A 14,401-nucleotide genomic window follows, 5' to 3' on the forward strand; every position below is an offset into this window, starting at 1 on the left:
GGATCTTCTTACACTCTTAAAAAGTATCGAGGATCCTAATAAGCTTTCTAAAATATGGGTTAGAGTTAGGAAACTGGACAGATTCTTGCAAAATAATGAAACTGTACCACTATCTTATACCATCCACAAAAATTAACTCAAAATGGATTAAAGATTTTAAGACCTGAAACTGTAAGATTCCAAGAAGATGACCAGGAGGTTAACTCCTTGACATCTATCTTGGCAATGATTTCTTTCTTTTTTTTTTAATTTTGGCACCAAAATCAAAGGCAACAGAAGCAAAAATAAACAAGAGGGACTACATCAAACTAAAAAACCTGCACAGCAAAGGACCATCAAGAGAATTAAAAGGCAACCTATGGAATGGGAGAAAATATTTAAAAATCATATATCTCATAAGGGGTTAATATCCAAAACATATAAAGACTCATAAATTCCAGTAACAAAACAAACAAAAAACCCAAACAATCTAATTAAAAATGAACAAAGGAACTGAATAGACATTTTTCCAAAGAGGACATAGAAATGTTCAAAAGGTACGTGAAAAGGTGCTCAACATCACTAATTGTTAAGGAAATGCAAAGAAAAACTACAATGAGATACAATATCATGCCTGATAGAATGGCAGTCAAGAAGGGGACAGAGGATAGCAAGTATTTGGTAAGGTAACTGAAGAAAGAGGAACTCGTGTACTATCAGTGGGAATATAAATTGTTGCAGCCACTGTGAAAAACGGTATGGAGGTTCCTCAAAAGATTAAAAACAAAACCAAGATACTGCAGTTTCACTTCTGGGTATATACCCAAAGGAAATGAAAACAGGGTATATGAGGAATATCCATCAATAGAAAAATGGATAAAGAATATGACACACACACAGTGGAATATTATTGAGAAAGGAGAAAAGTTCTGAGACACCATAGATGGACCTCACGGGCATTATGCTAAGTGAAATAAGCCAGGTAAAGACGCATACCACATGGAATAAACATGTGGAATCTGAATAAAAGTCAGACTCATGAAAACAGAGAATAGAAAAGTGGCTACCACCTGGAGGGACAGCAGAGATAGGGAGAGGTTGGTAAAAAAAGTTCAAACTTTCAGCTATAAAATGAATAATATCTGGGGATTTGATGTATAACATAGTGACTATAGTTGATAACATTGCATTGTATAACTGAAATATACTAAGAGAATAGAACTTAAATGTTCTCACCAAAAAAAGAAAAAGGAAAAAAACAAAAGGATAAATATGTGAGGTGATGGAAATGTTATTTAACTTGGTAGGAGGAATCCTTTCATGATGTATATAAGTATCAAATGATAACAGTCTTTAATATCTTAATATCTTTTAATATCTTGCACCTTGTCAATTATATCCCAATAAAAATGAAATAAAATAAAATATGAAATAGTGTTATAGTTATTGTTGTTAATTGTATTAGAAATTGAAGCAAAACCATTTAAAATATTTATTTATTTAAATAACATGTTAATTACCATTCATATTAGCATATTAAATAAAATTAAATTTAAAATTAAATTATAATTTAAAATTATTAAAAATAAGAATAAGCCAATTATATGTTAATAAAAATAACATTTTTGAAAAATAATTTATAGCTATGGCTGTTATAGAATAGATAATAACTTATTGAGTTTAACTTATCTTTGGAGAAGAAGAAAGTGAAAAAATGACTTATTTCATGATGGTGAATAGACTCTTCTAGCAGTGGTACCAGGATGACTTTCCATGATGTGTGATTCAGTCATATGTACACCCATCCAGACATCTTTGTGGCTTAGGTTTTGAGGCTATCAATCTTATCCCGACCTCACACTGTCCTTTTTTTCTCTGTCATTGAGAATTGCCTGTTCATGGATGTTCCTAAGGGATGAAGGTTATATACTGAGTAATGGAGAAAGAACCACTTGGAAATTCTGACGTTTGGGTTTTCCAGCCAAAGACGTTGGATGAGACATTATTAAGAGCCATAAATGTAGCCTGAAACAGACAGAGCATAGCCTCAGCACCATGCAGGAAGAGAGAGGGGATTAACTTTTTAAACTTCCACTTTTATTAAAAGCAGTTCAACAACCAAATCCAAACATTATATTGCCACCTTTGCTTCTTGTCAGTTAGTCTTACTTCGCTCAAAACACTGTGAGTTTCCTAAACCTGAGCATGTTTCTTATAATTCTGCGCTTTCCCTTTCTTTTGACCATAATATTTAACTTGGTGTTAAATACTTAGCTGGTCTAACATATCCAAAGTGAAAGCCATCACCTTCTTTTTGCTGTTTTCTTCTCTATATCCCAATGGCTATATATGGTATCATCCTTTCCCCAGCTATCAAGGATAGAAAAATGTAGTCATCTTTGATTTTTTTTTTCTCCTTCTCTCTGCCAGTTCTAGTTTTACAAAGTCTGAACACGATGAGGTAGAAACATGTAATGATTTTGCAGTTCACTGTTTTCAACAATGTTCTGTTCATCTTCCCTTCAGTTCAGTTCAGTTCAGTCGCTCAGTCGTGTCCGATCTTCCCTTCTCTCTCCCTTAAAACATCCTAAGCTGATCACACAGCCTTTGGTTACTTTCTGTAGCCCAGAACTGACTCATTTTCAGTTACCTAAAAGTCTAATCCAGGTCAAATCAAACCTTTATTTTGTTTCTGACTCATATTGCGTCACCTATCCTACAGATCAAGTTTGACCCAGATCTGGAGTGACCCCAGTTGGAGGGTCAGGCCCCAAGTTGGGAGCCTCTTACCATTCCTAAGTGGAATCTTAAGACTTTGATAATTAGTGAATGACTGTGTGTCTCCTCTTCATCCCTTTCCACATGGAAATGTTTATTGAGATTATCCTGCTCTTGTGTCTTTACTGTATATTAGGTGTGTAGGGGGAAAAGCTTATTATTTCATGTATAGGTCTTTGGATTAAAATGGACATCATCCAGACCTAATGTAGGGAATATCACAAGGTCTTGAACTTTGGGCCTAGTTTCATAAATAGATAGGAATTTTGGATTGTCTCTTTTGGGGACAGGATAAATACAGGGTGCAGAAAGGAGGGAATGGTATTATGCTATCAAAGGGGTAGAGGGTAACAGAATGTATTCTTTTTTAAGAAAATTTTATTGGTGTATAGTTGATCTACAACGTTGTGTTAGTTTCAAGTATACAGCAAAGTGAATCAGTTTTGCATGTACATATATACTCTTTTTTAGGTTCTTTGCCCACATAGGCCACTACAGAGTACTTAGCAGTGTTTCCTGGGTGTTGCTGCTGCTGAGTCACTTCAGTCGTGTCCGACTCTGTGTGACCCCATAGACGGCAGCCCACCAGGCTCCCCCGTCCCTGGGATTCTCCAGGCAAGAACACTGGAGTGGGTTGCCATTTCCTTCTCCAATGCATAAAAGTGAAAAGTGAAAGTGAAATTGCTCAGTCATGTCCGACTCTTAGCGACCCCATGGACTGCGGCCCACCAGGCTCCTCCATCCATGGGATTTTCCAGGCAAGAGTACTGGAGTGGCTTGCCATTGCCTTCTCTGTTCCTGGGTGTTATTTAGTAGTATTTAGTAGTGTTCCCTACAGTAGGTTGATAGATTGTATTCTTGTTCACAATATTTGCTGCTCCTCCCTCAGGGAAACTACACATGCCTGCCCAATGACCTCAGGTTTGCCCATGTGACTTACCATGGACAACAAAATAAGGGTAAATGTGGTATGTGCCATTTTTGAACAGAAAAACCAAAATACCTAAAGTCACGATGCCTGGACCCCAGAGTGAAGAGAACTCCTAGCTGAGCCCCAGTAGAGCCCCATCAGATCTCAGCCTACATGTAATGTGAACCAAGAACAGGTTTGGTGCCATGAGCTACCAACACGTGGGGGCTGTTTATTATCACTTATAACAGCTAAACTTGCCAGGCCTAAATTGCTTGCTAAATCCTTAAATGGCTTGCTAGTCTTGTGTTTCCTCTCCTCCTCAGTCTTTGATTATTCAAGGCCACTTAGTTGAAACTGGATAGACTTTGCTTTGAATCCTCGCTCCACCACCTTTTATCTGTGTAATCTTGGGCAAGTTACTTGACCTCTCCTCTCATCAGGTCATCTTAAAAATGAAGCAAAGGATATTAGGATATTATTTTGATTAGAGAATTAATATCTCATCCATGTCTGGCATAATATAAGTACTGGATAACAGTTTTCTACTCAACTCTTATTTTTCACCCAAGAGGAGGGTAGAATTCATCATTGACTTAATCTTTTTGTTTTTGTTGTTCTTGGAATTTCCCAGGAATACTTCTAGCTTCTGTTTTTTACTTGAAAAATTTAAGAAATATGGTTACTATTCCCAAATATATGCTATTCTTACTAGTAGGAGATTTAACTTATGCTGTTCTACTCCTCCACCTCTGAAGTCTTTATGCACTTTATTTGTAATTTCACAATGTAATAAAGCTACAGGCTTTTGTATTTAAGTCTCATCCTCATCCTCGTATGCTATATTCTAAGTTCTATGAAAGCAGAAACTATATTTTACTGCTGATAACTGTGTAGGACCTAGAATACTGTCATATATGACAGTTCACAAAATCAGTAAATAAATGGTGAAATTAGTTTAAGGTTATTTGGGTGTGTGTGTGTGCTCAGTCACTTCGGTTGTGTTCAACTCTTTGCAATCCCTTGGACTGTGGCCTGCCAGGCTCCTCTGTTGATGGGATTCTCCAGGCAAGAATACTGTAATGGATTGCCATGCCCTCCTCCAAGGGTCTTCCTGACCCAGGGATCAAACTTGAGTTTCCTGCAATGCAGGAAGATTCTTTACCCACTTAGCCACCTGAAAAGCCCTTAAGGCTATTTGAGTACAGAGATTTTTCTATGAGTATGTGCCCCACTGATCTATCAAAATAGAAGCTTTATGTCTCAATCTTCCATAGACAGACCTTCTTGGAAGAGGCCTGACCGGTTCCCTTCACAAATTATGGCATGTGTCTGAATGAGGCATGCAGAGCAAAGGTTCTCATTTAAAATATTTTCTCATGGTTAGAAAATATCATTTGGAAACTTAAAAGCTGTAGACTGCTTTTAAAAAATAAATAAAAAATTTTGAATTGTACATTGCTTTTGTTTTTAAGCAAACTAAAGTTCCTAGCTGACTTCTGTTTGTTTGTTTTCTCTGGGAACCAAGTAGCTGCACTACACCCAAGTGTGTATCATTTCACGACAATGACTCAGAAAGCAGTACAGATGTCATGGCTTACCTAGTCCCTAAAAAATGCCTACCATGCAGGAAATGAAATAAGGTTCCTGGACTCAGCAGAAACGGGGTGAGGATAAAGAGGCTGCTTTGAATTTGTGGGCTTTCCCAAACTGCTTTGGAAATATCTCATGCAAATCCAAACAGTATCTGGGTCACAGATAGTTTTTGACCAGTATTTTCTGAATATACTGTTGGTCTTCTAATATATATAGAGGTAGTAGGCCTATTTGGAAGATAAAATAATTTGAATAATTTAGATAGTTTGATACCTTTCTACCAATGAGGATCTTTTTCCTAACTGTCTGTCATTCTAGGAACAATTTTCAAGGCCAAAATTTTATTGTGCTGAACAACAAATAAAATCCAGTCATCTAGTGCTTTTACCAACAACTTAAATATGCATGACCTATTGTTTCTGAATATGTCTTTTTTGTGCATATATATACATATAACAATTTAGTCCAGCTTTTTAACCAAGAAACAGCTTGCTGAAGATATGAATTGTATCATTGTATTTGACAAAACATTCAGTCTGTAACTCATTACTTTAGAAGCCTGTCAAAAGCTATTAGAAACTTTCTCTTTAGTCTTGGTGATAACAAACCAAAAGTACCTAGAATTCTATGGGACATAGACTGTCAGAAAGTGTTGAATGCACCATTTTGTGGGGGAAAGCAGAGAGACCTTTACAAGAAGACCTCAATATGCAAATAGAGAAAAGTTTAAAATATGCAAATTAAAAAGATTTAAGAATGGGAAGGATTTAAGAAGAGAGAAATCATCATGCAAAGCAAATTATTTCATACCTCACTTTGACACCCTGGCTTGGATACTATTCTGAAAATGGGGTTGTTAAATGTCTGCCATGACAGAGAAGTTTTTCAGGGGAAATCCCAAAGATGACCACAGCCTAAAAATGCACAGCTTAGAGGGGAGTTTCCAATGGACTTGGCCATTGGCCAAGCGCCAGGTCATTCATTCAAATTATTCCCCACAGTACAACTAAATGCTTGCCCTGGTCTAGTATGGCACTTATGCATAGAAAATAGGATTTAGCATGAGGAATCCTCCAGCAGGAGAAATGAACTGTGAAGGAGAGAGCTTGAGTCTTACTCAAGGACCTCAGCTAATATACTGTTGAAGATTATCAGCTCTTACTGAATTTGAATCTACACGTTATAGCTTGCTCATTTGGGGCTCTGGTAAAAAACAGCACCAACAAATGACTATAAGATTGTTTGTCTTACAATACAGTTTTTCTCTTTTTCTAATTTGTGGGGAAGGTGAAGAACCATCTGTAGGCATCTTTTTTATAAGCAATACGCATACAGAAAGTGAAAAGGAGAAAAAAATAAACTTTAAAACTACACATCATGACATTTTGACACTGAGTAATTTACTGACATTTTAGTTCACACCATCACATTTCAAGTCAAGTATAGAAGTGTTTTATCCAATAACAACAATGAGAAAATGGAGCAAGAATGAGGCTTGGAGTCTGATGGACATGAGCTTAAATACTGCTTCAGTTTATGGGCATATCATTGAAACTTTGTGAGCCTCAGTTTCCTCATCTTCAAGATAAAAATCAATGCTAATACTTTTCTCTTTCACTTATTGTGAGATTGAATGATCTGAATTAAAGAACCAGACTACATCTCTCAAAGACGTGGAATCTGACGTTTTTTTTTATGTTCCCAATGGTTGGCAAAGAGTAGACATTTATAAACGTTTAATGAATGAATGAACAAATGACATAGTGAAGCATTAGCAGGTACAGGCCTGGCTCAATAAATGTAAGTGCTCAACAAATATTACTTTTCTCTGGGTAAGGTAGCAGTGTGATTACTTGCAAAGTGCAGCATGATATATTAACTCACTCCCTCCACACCAGGACTTGAATTTTGACCTAGATGAGAATAAAACAGGCCTCCGCCACTGCTGCTGCTGCTCCTAAGTCACTTCAGTTGTGACCGACTCTGTGCGACCCCATAGACGGCAGCCCACCAGGCTCCCCCATCCCTGGGATTCTCCAGGCAAGAACACTGGAGTGGGTTGCCATTTCCTTCTCCAACGCATGAAAGTGAAAGTGAAGTCGTTCAGTCATGCCCGACTCTTAGCGAACCCATGGACTACAGCCTACCAGGCTCCTCCTTCCATGGGATTTTCCAGGCAAGAGAACTGGAGTGGGTTGCCATTGCCTTTTCTGAATAAAAAAGGCAACATTGCCAAATATAGAATTGCCATTTGAGGGGAAATGTAGGGAAGAACAAACCTTATCATGACAAAATCTTTTGCATAAGTGAGATATCATTTTTTCTGCTGAATTCTGCAGTTTGGCCATGGGGATGCAATTGTATTCTTTCAGTAATTATTTACTCCTTTAATAAAAAAACACCTAGTTTTTTGGAGAATTTGTTTAAGGTAAACATACCTCAAAATATTCTCCTGAATTAGACTGTTATTTGCCATATTTTTCATGTGAAAAGTCTGAGCAGATTATTAAATTGGAGTCACCTATTTGTCATTCAATATTCTAGCAATTTAAAAATCATGTAATTTAAATAAATGTTTAGATGATTATTTCCATACATGTGATTATTGTATTTGTTATATTATACACAATGGACCTAATTTTTCATTTCATTGTAAAGGATACTGTTATTATAACTTAAGCCATGTAATTTTCTTTCTTTTTTTTTTTTTTGGCCAACAGAAACACTGAGAAAAATAACATTTCCAACATATATCAGAATTACTTTGAATATCTGTTTATAAATTATGTTAGGAATAAGAGTATAAAAAGTATCATATAAATGACATAAGGGGGAGTGAATGCATGAGTTGAAATTTATTTATATAGGAGTTTCTTTTCAAATAATCTATACAGGAAAGGATGAGTTAATGTCATTTTCCTGAAGTTATGCTCTCATTCTTGAAGACACACTCCGTGTTAGCAATCTCAGGGCTCGCTTTTTAGTAAGTCAAGACATCACTGGAGTAATCATAAATCTCTATACATGACGGAAATTTTGAGTTAATTGGATTACAAATTCTTGGTGTGATAACTCAGGACTGGCATTGATGAGTATGACTTTTTCAAGACAGACAGGCATGGACTATAAGAATGAATTGTATATCCAAGATGTAAACCCTTGTGCTCCGACTACAAAATTTAAATGTTACTAAATTCACAGAAAGTTCCTGAGTGAACCTAAATGGGGGGTGGAGGAAGATTCATTGAAAAAGAAAAGGCAACATGTAAGAGTACAAAAACTCAAAATCAAGAGGAAAAACATGAATTATTTTGAGCAGAAGTGGGAAGAACTAATATAATATTCCACATTATAGCAACTAAGTATTTTGGGCTATCTTCTATCATAAACAGTAAAATACAGAGCAGATTATAGATTTATTTTTTTAGGGTGCAGATTTATAGCTTTTAAATTCAGAATCTAGAAAAACAAACCAGGAGATGGGCACATTTTTCTGACTCATGAGAGGGAAACTGATGACTTCATTCAGCCTTAGAAGTTATAACTTTAAGATCTGTAAAGCTTTCCTTTGCCTAATAATATACAGGCATTCCATAGATATTATTGGTGTCACACTTTCACATTTTCACCTTGGGAACATGGCGTATATGAATCACTATTATCATAGATAATAGCAATAAAAGACCATTGATAATGTTTGGACTGTTAGCCACTATAGCTTTTGAATGAGAACTCTGCAATTATTATCACAGCTCTGTTCCAAGGAAGTGATCATAAATAACACAGTGGGCCAAGACTCAAGCCCTCCAGGGATCTGGAATTACTTTCACTACTACAAGGTGCAGGCCTTGTATTTGAAGAATATAGAATCCTTTTGTGCATACTTATACATATGGATCACAATAAACTGTGGAAAATTCTTAAAGAGATGGGAATACCAGACCACCTGACTTGCCTCTTGAGAAACCTGTATGCAGGTCAGGAAGCAACAGTTAGAACAGGATGTGGAACAACAGACTGGTTCCAAATAGGAAAAGGAGTGTGTCAAGGCTGTATATTGTCACCCTGCTTATTTAAATTCTATGCAGAGTACATCATGAGAAACTCTGGGCTGGAAGAAGCACAGGGTGGAATCAAGATTGCCGGGAGAAATATCAATAAACTCAGATATGCAGATGACACCACCCCTATGGCAGAAAGTGAAGAAGAACTAAAGAGCCTCTTGTTGAAGGTGAAAGAGGAGAGTGAAAAAGTTGGCTTGAAGGTCAACATTCAGAAAACTAAGATCATGGCATCTGGTCCCATCACTTCATGGCAAATAGATGGGGAAACAGTGGAAACAGTGGCTGACTTTATTTTTCTGGGCTCCAAAATCACTGCAGATGGTGATTGTAGCCATGGAATTAAAAGATGCTTACTCCTTAGAAGGAAAGTTATGACCAACCTAGACAGCATATTGAAAAGCAGAGACATTACTTTGTCAACAAAGGTCCATCTAGTCAAGGCTATGGTTTCTCCAGTGGTCATGTATGGATGTAAGAGTTGGACTATAAAGAAAGCTGAGCGCCAAAGAATTGATGCTTTTGAACTGTGGTGTTGGAGAAGACTCTTGAGAGTCCCTTGGACTGCAAGGAGATCCAACCAGTCTATCTTAAGGGAAATCAATCCTGAATATTCATTGGAAGGACAGATGTTGAAGCTGAAACTCCAATACTTTGACCACCTGATGTGAAGAGCTAACTCATTTGAAAAGACCCTGATGCTGGGAAAGATTGAGGGCAGGAGGAGAAGGGGACGACAGAGGATAAGATGGTTGGATGACATCACTGACTCAATGGACATGGGTTTGGGTGAACTCCAGGAGTTGGTGATGGACAGGGAGGCCTGGCATGCTGCAGTTCATGGGGTCACAAAGAGTCAGACACGACTGCGCGACTGAACTGAGCTGATACACATAGATAATGAAACCTTCTCCCACTGATCACATTAATGTGATTTTCTATATTTTAGGAAGAGGCTTCATTTCAATTCCTATGACAGTCTCCAGTTTCTTATTGGGAGTAGAAGTCCAACCAAAGCCAGACTGTTCCCCTGAGGCAGTGGTAGTGTGCTAAACCTCAGCCAACTACTTACTGTCAGGGGCCACAGTGTGTCTTTGTTTATCATTTCCCACTCGTCTTGCCACAAAGCCCTGGTTTAAGGAATTCCACCCTAAGTGGCATCCAAATTATATTGTTGTAGTAGATACTCTTGTGCTTTGCCTAAATCCACTCTTTTGGGTTGACATGCCTGCTATAAACTGCACTGAATCCCCCCAAATTTATATGTTGAAGTCCTAACTCCCAATATGGTGGTATCAGGAAGTGGGGCTTTGGGAATTAATTAGGCTTAGATGAGATCGTGAGAGTGGGTGACTCCACCATGAGATGTCTTGTTATAGGAAGAGGAAGAGAGAGCAGAGGGCTTGCTCTCTCTCTCTCTCTGCCATGCAAGCACAGTGAAAAGGCAGCTGTGTGCAAGCCAGGAAGAGGGTACACATTCAGGGACCAAACTGGCCAACACCTTGATCTTAGACTTTCCAGTCTCCAAAACAAATTCCTGTTTCTAAGCCAGCCAATCCATGGTGTTTTGTTATGGCAGCCCAAGCTGACTAATGCAATTATCTATTCCTCAGCTACTAAGAAAATCAACCACTGAGGCTCACAGTTGTGTCCCTCACTGAGCACTGCTTTGCCCAAGGTTACAACCCTTTCTAAATAGGAGGCCAAGGCCAGAATGGGGAGCTACAAAGATTCAGCTCTTTTGCCTAATTTTGTGAAACTCCCAGTGGCCATCACAGCCTCCCCTGAAGGACTAGCCAAAAACTCAATCGCAAGCAGAGTGCTGGCCAACTCCTTCCTTTGTCTAATCTCGCCTTCCTCACTTCCACGCAGGTCTCTCCCCTGAGATCACCTTCCAGTGAACCTTCTGCGTGGCACTCACTGACTCAGAGTCTATTTCCAGGGAATCCTATTTAAGCCAGCTGCTGCTACTGCTAAGTCACTTCAGTCGCGTCTGACTCTGTGTGACCCCACAGACGGAAGCCCACCAGGCTCCCCTGTCCCTGGGATTCTCCAGGCAAGAACACTGGAGTGGGTTGCCATTTCCTTCTCCGATGTGTGAAAGTGAAAAGTGAAAGTGAAGTCGCTCAGTCGTGTCCGACCCTTAGCGACCCCACGGACTGCAGCCTACCAGCTCCTCCATCCATGGGATTTTCTAGGCAAGAGTACTGGAGTGGCCTGCCATTGCCTTCTCCACTTAAGCTAGCTATGATCCCGTAATTGCGAATAGTATCACTTCTTATCAACTTTTAATGTTCTGCCTCACCCATCAGAATCCTAAACAAAAAAGTTATTCTGGTTGCTTGTTAACAGCAAAAGTTATTTGCTTAATCCTAAATTACAAAGTTGACAGTCTGTGGAATCAGTCCTTCATCTTAGAAATCTAGGTCTCTTCCTTCTTGCCTAGTCTCCTCTTCTCAGTATCTAGTTCCCTCTTGCTTTAGGCTCTTAACACACCTCCACCCAGCTGTTCCATGTGCCAACAAAGTGGCAACTACTTTCTTCTCATCAAATCCTCCATCATCAGATAATGCTCTCATCTAGGCCTCAAGGTGGACGTTTGAGTCAACCAGTTCACAAGTGTACAAGTGAAGTAACAGTAGATAATTGGTTTTTGCCAGGTTATTTTTGAGAAGGGTCTTTTCTCTTTTTTCTTTTCTCGTTACTTACATCCTTCCCTCTCTTTCCTCCCTCCCTGCCTCCCTTCCTTCTTTCTTTTCTTTCTTTCAAAATGTGGGAATGGGAGATTTCCAAGGACAGCGACACCAAATGGCATGCTAAGGCATCTAAAGTGTTAGCCACCAGCAAACTCCACACTACTGTTTTTTCTTTATATTTTATCCTTTTCAAAATTACTTCTTTTGTCTACTTCTGAATCCAACATTTCTCTAAAAGCACTATATTTTTTCACAATGGTGCTCTTGAAAGCAATAGTGAAGATTCAGACAGAGAGCAGGCAAGAAGCGATGTGATTGGGAATTGGGCCATGTCTACTAATGCTGTGTTCCCTTAGATCCTTATTTATCTAACCTCCCTGGTGATGGCTGAGCTGTCTTCCGGAGACTGGATGCCATGCAAAGTCATGTTCAGAGAAACTCCAGTCCAACTTTAGGATCCACAAGGACAGTATAGATATTTACTGTAAGTAAAGAGGTGAAATGAGTTTTACAGGATGTATCACACAGAACATTTCTGAAGAGTCATTAGGCTTCTCTGCGTCTCCCTAAAATCTCCTACATGTGTCTCCCGCTCCACTCCAGTGTAGTTCCCTCGATATTTTGCCGACATAGCTTTGACCCCTTGTCTACACTGCATCCTCATATTCTACCCTCCCCAAGTGGGCCTGTTCTGCCTGGCTCCCTGGAAAGGGATATGTGGTCTTTGGCTCTGCCTTTTTCACTGTGAGAATTCACATGCTTTCTTCCCCAGAAATTCTGCTGAATAACATTCCCACTCCTATCATACAACTAACTGACCCACTGACTCATCCACAGAGTACAGTACCACAGGAATCTGACAGACAAAAATAGCCCTGTCCTTCTCTAGGGCCAGGAATCATAGCTACAAGAAGCAGAGACAGGAAAGAGAAAGGGAGACAGCTCAAGTCTGATTAGTTCTTTCAGAAGAGTGAAGATATCTTTAACTTTTTAAAAAGAAATCCTCACCCCACCTCCCTTTTATTTATAAAACATCAGATACATAGTAGGTATTCATTTCATGGGCTTCCCTGATGGCTCAGCAGTTAAGAATCCACCTGCAATGCAGGAGCCACAAGAGCCACAGTTGTGATACCTGGGTCAGGAAGATCCAGGGCATGGAGTAGGGCATGGCAACCCATGCCAGTATTCTTGCCTGGAGAATCCCATGGACAGAGGAGCATATCGGGCTAGGGTCGATGGAGTTGCAAAGAGTCAGACATGACTGAAGCAGCTGAGCACACATGCACTTGCTTCATATTGGTTATTGAATATCATTCTGAAAAAAAGACAAAATGAAGAGATTTCTAACTAATCTCAAATAGACTTTATGTAAATTTTCGAAATCTTATGAATTCCCTTAAAACTTATCCCTAATCAAATATATTTACAGAAAAAATAAGCAAATATGGGATTATCTACCATGTTGTGTTATTTGGACTACTGCTACTGGCTAGTTATGAGTTGACTGTACTAATAAAAATCTAAAATAAATGCAATATCAAAATCAAGATAGAGGGAAGAGGAGTAACATTTGTTGAGTATACGCATTAAAGCTAGCTGCTGTCCACATGTATTCCTTCATTTATATTGCAGTGACTCTCTGAAGGCTGTGCTGTTGTCTCATTGTTTGAATGAGGAAACTGAGGCTCAGAGTGGTCATGTAACTTGCCCAGGGTCACATGAACAAAAGCAATAAGGTGGACTTGCACTCAGATCTGTCAGGCTCCCAAGTCTGTGATCTTTATCCACTACAACACGCAGCTTTTTGATTCTGGATTTTATTCTACTTTGGGGAGTTGTCTTGGGCTTGCTCTAGCTATTTTGTAGATGATGAAGAGTCATTTCTGTCTAGTTAAGCCTTAAACACCAAAGAACAAAGTACATCATATTTCTACATATGAAAAGCCATTTGGAGTGGAGTGTAGAGGATTGTCGTTTCGAAGCACTCTCACACATAGTAATTGCTGACCCAGTACAAGAATCTAACACAAATTGCCAGAGTCTTATTTATTATATTGTACGCAAGCCAGAAAACCTAGAAATCCAGTTCGGTATTGGCTTTCCAACTCCTGAGCTGAAAGGGAGCCAGGTAAAGCAAGCTGCCTTTCTCATTGTGTTTTTTCCAGAGGCCCCAAGCTAAGGCATCAATCACATTCACCCCTTTATTCCAACTTGAGTTGTAAAGTGTAAGAGTGTGATTCAGCCCCTCTTGTTTAATGTCTACTATTTTATTCTACTACCTCATTCTTTTTTTTTCTTTTTGTTCCACTTTTAGCTCAAGTTTCTGGGCATATAAAAATAAAATGTAAAATGTGATAGGTGCATGCTTTAGTGATTTA

The sequence above is a fragment of the Moschus berezovskii genome, chromosome 2, assembly GCF_049115385.1.
Source record: "Moschus berezovskii isolate FMDL1 chromosome 2, NW_MosBer_1.0, whole genome shotgun sequence".
Taxonomy (NCBI): domain Eukaryota; kingdom Metazoa; phylum Chordata; class Mammalia; order Artiodactyla; family Moschidae; genus Moschus; species Moschus berezovskii.